The sequence below is a fragment of the Eptesicus fuscus genome, chromosome 21 (assembly GCF_027574615.1).
Source record: "Eptesicus fuscus isolate TK198812 chromosome 21, DD_ASM_mEF_20220401, whole genome shotgun sequence".
Classification (NCBI taxonomy): domain Eukaryota; kingdom Metazoa; phylum Chordata; class Mammalia; order Chiroptera; family Vespertilionidae; genus Eptesicus; species Eptesicus fuscus.
The window spans coordinates 39605657-39614330 of NC_072493.1; the positions used below are offsets into that span (position 1 = coordinate 39605657).

Consider the following 8674-nt stretch of genomic DNA (forward strand, 5'->3'; position numbering starts at 1 on the left):
CACGAATTCGTGCACGGGGCCCCTAGTTACTCATAACAGCCAACAGGTGGAGATAGCCCACATTTCCACCAGGGGATGAAAGGATAAACATAATGTGGTCTATCCGGACCATGAAATATTACTCAGCCATAAAAAAGGAATGGAATGCTACAACAGGGATGAACCTTGAGAACGTTACGTTAGGTGGAGGAGCAGACACAAAAGGTCACGTGTTCTTACATGCGATGTCCAGAATAGGCAAACCTGTAGACAGAAAGCAGACCGAAGGGGCTGCGAGCCACGAGAGGGGAGTGTCTGCTAATGGGTACAAGGTTTCTTGTGGGGGTGATGGGAAGGCCCTAAAGCTGATTATGCTGCCCTGGCGGGCGTGGCTCAGCCGGTTGGGCAGCCTCCCCTGCACCAAGAGGGGGTTGCAGGCTTGATCCCCAGTAGGGGGCGTGCCGGAGGCAGCTGGTGGATGCTTCTCTCTCCTCCCTTCCTCTCTCTCTAAAATCAATAAAAACATATTTTTAAACATAATAATCATAAAAATAAAATTGATTGTGGTGATAGTTTCACAGCCCTACTAGTATGCCAAAAACATTGAACTGTGTGCTTAACATGAGTGAATTATATGGGAGAGGTGAATTATATCGTAATAAAACTGTGCTTGTTTTTGAAATATGAAACACAGCACGCATCTGCCTGTCATCCTTGCGCAGGGGCCAGGCCAGTCTTCTCTGTATGTTCCGATTGTGGTATATGTGCGGCCTAACGGCGCACCCAATAAGACTGTTTTTTGCAAAAGAAAGAAGAGGGCGGGGTTTGGGGTGCCAGTTGGAGTTCAGTTCGAGGCGTTGGCAGGAGAAGGCAGCTGGAGACCTAGGTCCGGGGTGTGGGCGGGATTCGGGACAGTGAACGTGAGTGCGGCTGCAAACACCGTCATCTTTTACCCGGGGTTGGGGTTGGGGTTGGTGCTTATTGGGTCCGTTTTTTGTTGTTGTTGTTGTTGCCAGACCTGCAGGCAGCGTGGGAGCCAGGAGGGGGCAGCAGAGGACCGTGCAGACCCGCAGACAAGACTGGCTGTGTGAGGCCCGCTCTCCATGCGCCTGTCCCCTTCCACACACTCCCACTGCATCGGCCCCTTTCTTTACCTTTCTAGGTATGCAGAGAGTTCGCCCAGCTGCACAGACCTAACACACAGGCACCCCCCTCCCTCAGTGTCCCTGGGGCAGATACTGGAACCTGCCACCTGGGTCTCCTGAATTCGGTGACCCGTGGTCTCTACAGCCCAGACCGAGGCCAGGCTGTTCCTCCCCATCCTCTCCCCAGCCTCCTACCTGGTCTCCTGCCCCCTGCCATCCTCCCACCACAAGACAAGCCAAGGGCATCTTTCTAAAGCCCAGACTCAACACTGCCCTTCCCTGCTCAGAACCATCCATGGCTCCCCAGTGCCCTAAAAGAGTCCAGACTTCTCACCACAACCTCCAACTCCCCACAAGGTCTGGCTCCTGGGGGCCCCTCAGTCTCACCTCTCAGCACCCCCTGCCCCTCACCCCCAACCTGTGGTCTTGATCCCCAGTAGGGGGCATGCAGGAGGCAGGTTCACTGAAGTGAACTTCCTCCAAGCCCTTGCACATTCTATTCCCACTGCCTGGAGCATGTGCACAGGCACACCACTCCACTCGGCCTGCCCTACCCCCATTCAGCCTCCAGGTCTCAGTTGAGACGCCTCTTCCTCCGGGAAGCCCTCCTGGAACCCCGAGCTGGCTCAGTCTCCCCTGAGTTCATCCACCTCAGCCCTGCCCACCCTGGGTTGTTGCTGTCTGAAGACAGGTTTGTCTCCCTGCTGGACTGTGAGCCCTGAGAGGGCAGGGCCTGTCCCAGTCACCAATGGGTCCCAGCCCCACCCAGCATGGGGCAGGCACAGGGTAGGGGCTCAAGAAATGGATGTGGACTAAGTGAATGTGGGTAGATTCTCAAAATCCAGATCCTTCTCTTCGGTACCTAGCAGTCTCCAGTCATTCACTGACAAACGTTTATTGAGCAGCTACTGCAGACCAAGCTCTGTTGAATGAGCTCACCTGGGCACCAGGAACATGAAGAGAAACCAGACCAGCTCCTACTCTCAGCAAGCTTGCAGTCTAGTGGGGGAGGCAATCTGGGGCCAATGTAATAATAAATAATAAACATTTATTGCTCTAGCCGGCTTGGCTCAGTGGATAGAGCGTCAGTCTGTGGACCAAAGGGTCCCGGGTTCCATTCTGGTCAAGGGCACGTACCTTGGTTGCAGGCACAATCCCTGGCTCAGGCCCTGGTCAGGGCTCATGCAGGAAGCAATCAATCTATGTGTTTCTCTCACATTGAAGTTTCTCACTGTCTTTCTCTCTCTCTTCCACTCTCCCTAAAAATCAATGGGAAAAACATCGTTGGGTGAGGATTCACAAATAATAATAATAAACATTTATTGAGCATGTACTGTATACACCAGTGATGGGCCACCTTTTGAGCTTGGTGTGTCAAACTTCGCCAAAAAATTGAGCATAACTCGGGTAGTGTGTCACTTTGAGGAAAAAACTAACTCTAAGACTCTAGTCGCAAATGTTTCATCCTCAGGAGCAGCAAATGTTTCATCCTCGGCATGCGGCCGCGTGTCATCAGAAATGGCTACGCGTGTCAGTGCTGACACACGTGTCATAGGTTCGCCATCACTGGTATACACCATGCACTAAGTGCTGTCATTTATTTACTTACTAGAGGCCTGGTGCACGAATTCCTGCACATTGAAAGGAAATTAATTAGAAGAAATATTTTAGAGGCTGGAGAGGGACCACGGGAGGGCTCCAGGGTGTGTCCAGCCCATCTTGCCCAGTCCTGATCGGCCAGACCCCAGCAGCAAGCTAACCTACTGATCGGAGCATCTGCCCCCTGGTGGTCAGTGTGCGTCATAGCGATTGGTTGAGCGAATGGTCAACTGACCGGTCGGACACTTAGCATATTAGGCTTTTATATATATAGATCCTTGTGACAGTTTTGTGAGGGAAGAACTATATTATCCCTATTTTACTGATGAGGAAACTGAGTCAGGGTGTAAGTGGACAAACTGGGAATGGAACCAACATCTTTCTAACACCCGAGCTTCATCCTCCTCTTTTTCCAGCCTGAAAGGGAGAAGATGCAGCCCACGCTGGGGTCCGTGTGTCCTGCAGAGGGCCCTGCCTTCCACAAGAGGGCGTGGAGGAGAGCGCGAGGCTTACCCTCCGGGCTATTGCCGAGGGTGGATTTTGAGGCCTGGGGTTACGTGTTTGGCCCAGTTAGGAAGAGACCAGTGTCCTAGGCTGGAACTGGGAGCTTAGGAGCCCTCGCTCTGCCCACCCACGCTCTGCCCACCAGAGGTCACTGCCTGCCACCAGCATCCCTTCCTCCGAGTCCAGGGCGCCCCGAGATTCTCAGGGCTGTGGCTCCTCGTTTGGCAGATGAGGAAGTGGCTGTGTGGGGAAGGAAGTGGGCTGGGCCGTGACCAGGAGTGATTATGATTCATGGGGAAAACCCTTCCTCGGAATCCAGCCCCTTTGTGAGCACAGGGCATTGCCCTCTGAAACAGCGGCTCGTCGGCTGGCGCAGGGGGAGCGGCCACTGAAGGGGTGCGGGCTCTTTCCTGCGCCGGGGGCGGGTGAGTCTCGAGTGAGGGGTCCCACAGGAGGCCACTGCTGAAGCAAACACGTCGAAATAGCTAACCATTTGGACCCCCTCCAGCCTGCCACCTCCCCCTCCCCCGCTCTCCCCTCACCCCAGACCTCCAGCCCCCTATTGTCTGTGTAGTGGGTTATGCATATACAAGATCTTCGGGGGTCAATGGGGGAAAGAGGGGGACATATGTAATACTTTCAACAATAAAGAATGATTTTAAAAAAGATAAATCAATGAATGGAAAAAAACAATCATAACACATTAAAATAATCCTATCTAACAAAGAGAAACTACGCAAATTGACCATCACACCATCGCAAAGCTGGCGGCGCCCATAGCCACAAGATGGTGGCGCCCAGTCCCCTCAGCCCTGCTGGAGTCCCCCAGTTCTTTCAGCCCCGCCGCTGAGAGCGGGCAGCGGGGTGTGGCAGCTTGGTTCGCGCATTGGCGGTGAAGCCCCCAGGCCCCGCAGAGGGCAGAGAACCATGGGGAGTGGGCCTAAGCCGTCAGTAGGACGTCCCCTGACGGCTCCTGGATTGGAGAGGGTGCAGGTCAGGCTGAGGGACCTCCCTCCCCACCCCTGTGCTCAAATTTTGTGCACCAGGCCTCTAGTAATAGTAATAGTAATAGTAATAGTAATAATAATAATAATAGTAATAGTAATAGTAATAGTAATAAACTCTGCCCTGAGGAAGTTTCAGGGCGATAAAAGTGCCCTGGAGCTAGATTTCAGTGACGGCTGCCCGAGGTGAATTTTCTGCGATGGGACCTATGCCCCAGTGAAGCTGATAAAGAGATTGCTTAGGCAATCTGAACACTGACTGGGCATTTGACGATAGATACTAAGGAATGGCTCGTTTTCACTGTCTTTTCACTTTCTAGGTGAACTAGTGACACTGTGAGTATGGTTTTTCTAACGAGTCCCTTACATTTTAGGGATACAGGCTGAAGTACCTATGAATAAAGTTATATAATGGCTGGAATTGGCTTTCAAATAATATGGGAGGGCGGGGGAGGGGAGGGAAAACCAGATGCTCTCTCTCTAACCACCTCCCACTGCCCCCCACCCCGCCCCCATCACTCAGCTCCGGCCACACCGCCTCCTAGCTGTCCTCACTCACCAACACCTTCCTGCCTCAGGGCCTGCGCGGCGCCTTCCACCACCCCTTTCCCTGGATGCTCCCTCCTCAGAGAGGCCCGCCCTGGCTCCCTGGCCGCCAGAGCAGCCCCAGCCTTCCCTACCCCCCTGCCCTGTTATTTGTTATAGCACTTATCTCTCCCTGACGTGGTATGCTGTGTCAGTTGTTTGATTATTGCCCATCTCCCTCCAATAGGACTTAGCCCCACAGGGAAGGGATGTTGTCTGTATCCTTGACACAACCTGGCAGAGAGTCAACGCTCAATAAATATTTGTTCAGTGATTGAATAGCTTGGAAAACCCCCAGGTAAACGAGGCGAGAGGGGAAGGAGGGGGGGAGGGGGGAGAGGGGGGTATCCACGCACAGGGAACGGCCCGTGCCAAGGCCTGAAGCTGGCTCCTGCCGCCCACTGTCCCCTCGTGCACCGGGGTCTGCGTGCTCTTCCCAGGTTAAGTTAAGGGGACCTGGGGTCCCTTCTCCCCAAGGGCACGACCAAGCCCGGATCTGGCCAGGTGGCCCAGGAAGCCACTCCCTGAGGTCAGATCCGTGAGTAAATATTGCAGCAGCCTCAGCCTCGCCCTGGTGAGATAAGAGGAGGGGGGTTCAGAAACCTGCCAGCCAACCTCTCAGCTCCAAGGTCGCTGCCCAGGGGGGACAGGCCACCCACCTTATCTACGCAGCAAACATTGATTAAGCCCGGTAGGTGGGGCCTCAGCCAGTGGGCTCCCTAAGGAAGGAATGAGGTGGCTGGTGAGATAAGAGGGCTGGGAGTGGGGGAAGGGAGCTGACAAAACAGGGTCAGAGAGCCTTGTCCCCAGCTGGTCGCCCGCCAGTGGAGAAGATGAGACGTATCCACTCCAACTTCTTTTTTTTATTTTTTAATATATTTTATTGATTTTTTTTTTTTTATTTTTTTTTTTTTTTTTTTTTTTTTTTTTACAGAGAGGAAGAGAGAGGGATAGAGAGTTAGAAACATCGATCAGCTGCCTCCTGCACACCCCCTACTGGGGATGTGCCCGCAACCAAGGTACATGCCCTTGACCGGATGTGAACCTGGGACCCTTGAGTCCGCAGGCCCACGCTCTATCCACTGAGCCAAACCGGTTTCGGCCACTCCAACTTCTTGAGGCAATGAGCCTGAGCCTCCGTTTCCTTGTCTGCAAAACAGGCTCCAGCTTCAAGGGCCTCACACGCACCAAAGCACTGCTGCCCCGGGGCCTTTGCACTGGCTGTTCCCTCTGCCAGGAATGCTTTTCCCCCAGAATCACATGGTTCCCTTCTTGAGCCTAAGGCAGTGGTCAGCAAACTCTTTAGTCAACAGAGCCAAATATCAACAGTACAACGACTGAAATTTCTTTTGAGAGCCAAGTTTTTTTTTGTGTGTGTGGTGTTTTTTAATATATTTTTTATTGATTTTTACAGGGAGGAAGGGAGAGGGATAGAGAGCTAGAAACGTCGATGAGAGAGAAACATCGACCAGCTGCCTCCTGCACACCCCCTACTGGGGATGTGCCCGCAACCAAGGTATATGCCCTTGACCGGAATCGAACCTGGGACCTTCCAGTCAGCAGGCCGACGCTCTATTCACCAGTTTCGGCGAGAGCCGAGTTTTTTAAACTTGAACTTCTTCTAACGCCACTTCTTCAAAATAGACTTGCCCAGGCCGTGGTATTTTGTGGAAGAGCCACACTCAAGGGGCCAAAGAGCCGCTTGTGGCTCGCGAGTCGCAGTTTGCCGACCACGGGCCTAAGGAATACATAAAACGGGGTTATTTTAAGCAAGCTGCTGAAAGTATTAACGTTATGAAGGTCCGGGCATGAGGAGAGACTCCATTCCTGCTCTCACTAGCCCGGAGAACTTAAACTTTCTGGAACGTTCCAGTCCCGCATGAGTGCCTGGACCTCCAGGTAGCCCTCTAATTGTGCCCTGAAGGACTCACATATCCAGGCCACCTGACACCCATTATCCAGGCCTTGGCACAACGTGACCAGACCTCCTGGCACCCATCTCCCAGTCTCCCCGAATCTGACTGATAACCGGCCTGGACCAACCCCAGGGCGAAGAATGCAGGATTGATCATGCTCAAGAGTGTACTTTTAGCCCAGCCACGGTGGCTCAGTGGTTGAGCATCGACCTGTGAACCAGGAGGTCACAGTTCGATTCCCCGTCAGGGCACATGCCCAGGTTTCCGCTCCATCCCCAGTGGGGGGTGTGCAGGAGGCAGCCAATCAATGATTCTCTCTCATCATTGATGTTTCTCTCTCTCCCTCTCCCTTCCTCTCTGAAATCAATTATTTAAAAAAAAGAAAAATGTACTTTTGCTTCTTCGGGATACGTCTGGGTTTTTGCCTGGCTGTGTTTCCAGTTTGCAAACTCCAAGACCCTAGAATCAATCTCTATCATTTATTTCCAGCAAAGCCTCTGGACTCTTACTGAGTTTGCTCCGCACGTGCCTACTCCAAGGGCACCTCCCGTGACGCCTTCCCGCTGCCCTCCCTGAACCAGCCGCGGCCACTCCAGCTTGCCCAGCCCCACGGCGCAGGGACTGGGTCCGTCCTGCTCGAGGCTGCGACCCCGCGCCCAGCACGGCGCCCAGCACAGCGCCGGCCTCAGTACGTGTGAGCTGCGTGGTGAATGAACCGTGTCCACACACGCGTGCCCTCCATGTGCTGCTGCTCTCCGCCACCCTCAGAGGACACCCAGGGAGGTCGATGTCCTGATCACCTACCACCCACTCTACGGAGGGACCGCGGGCCCTGCCCAGCGCTGCCTGCTCCGCTGTCAGGCCTGGCACAGGTGCTCAGCCAACTGCAGTTACTGGAGCGAGCGCTGGGCTCCTGCCGCGTCCAGGAGCACCAGGAGGGCCAGGGAGCGGGGCCGGAGCAGACAGCAGAGGAGGGTCCGAGGGATGCTGTGGGCGGCAGGGAGCATGGCGGAGGCTGGACACGAGCCGGGTTCCGCCCTAAGCCTCTGGGAGCCAGGTCCTTGTCGTGCTCCTCGGCCAATTCGCCAGAAACCAGGGCCTCCCTGGAGACTCCGGTCTCTGTGAGTCACCCACACCTGGTGTCCCGTTCCACAAACACGCCCTGTGCCCAACCCTGGGCTGGGCTGGGCAGTGCCGGGGACACAGTGGTGGCCACAGCACCCCTGGTCCTGCCCTCCCAGGACTCACAGTCCAGTCGGGGAGGCCGACCCAGCACCCTGACAGTGAGGACCCAGGGGGTCAGGGTTGGGATGGGGGTCCCGGGGCACACTTGGCCCCCAGCCTGAGAGCCAGGAGGGCTGCCCGGAGGAGGGGGAGTTGTTAGGCAGGTGAGGAGACAGTAGAGGGGAGCGGGGGGACGTGCTGCTGGAGGAAGTGCACGTGAGACAGAAGAACTGGAGCAGGAAGTTCCACAAGGAAGGGGTGTCCCAGGAGGCTGGGGAGCCATGGCAGGTTCTACCCACCATGGTGGGTGGGGGGCAATGACCACGGGAGTTGGGAGGGGCAGCCAGACAAGACCAGGGCCTGGGCCCCCGGGCGGGAGAGAAAGGAGCTCATGGGAGGATCATTTAGGAGGCAGGTGCCATAAGGCATGGTGTGTGTGGCGGGAGGGGGGGCGGGCGGGGCGTCAGGGGCTCGGCCTGTCTCTGTCCCAATGACAGTGGACGGTGGCGCCGTCCCTGATAGAGGACGGGAGGAGGAGCAGATCTGGGGCAGATGCCAAGGTCAGTTTGGGACGAGGTGAGTGAGAGGTGCCCAGGGACATCGGGGAGGCATCCTGAATGACACTGGGATGCGGTCCCGGGCTCAGGGGAGGGGCCGGGCCAGGACAGAGAGGGGTGAGGTGAGGTCACGGCGGGGTGGGGAGAGCAGGAGGCGCCAG

General features: G+C 55.3%; 1 non-coding gene across 1 annotated transcript; it reads right to left on the reverse strand.

Moving 5' to 3' along the window:
• Positions 1-656: 656 nt before the first annotated feature.
• Positions 657-762, reverse strand: LOC114228644 (U6 spliceosomal RNA). The gene has a single exon (XR_003614773.2). It is a non-coding gene; the product is annotated as a U6 spliceosomal RNA (small nuclear RNA).
• Positions 763-8674: the final 7912 nt, after the last annotated feature.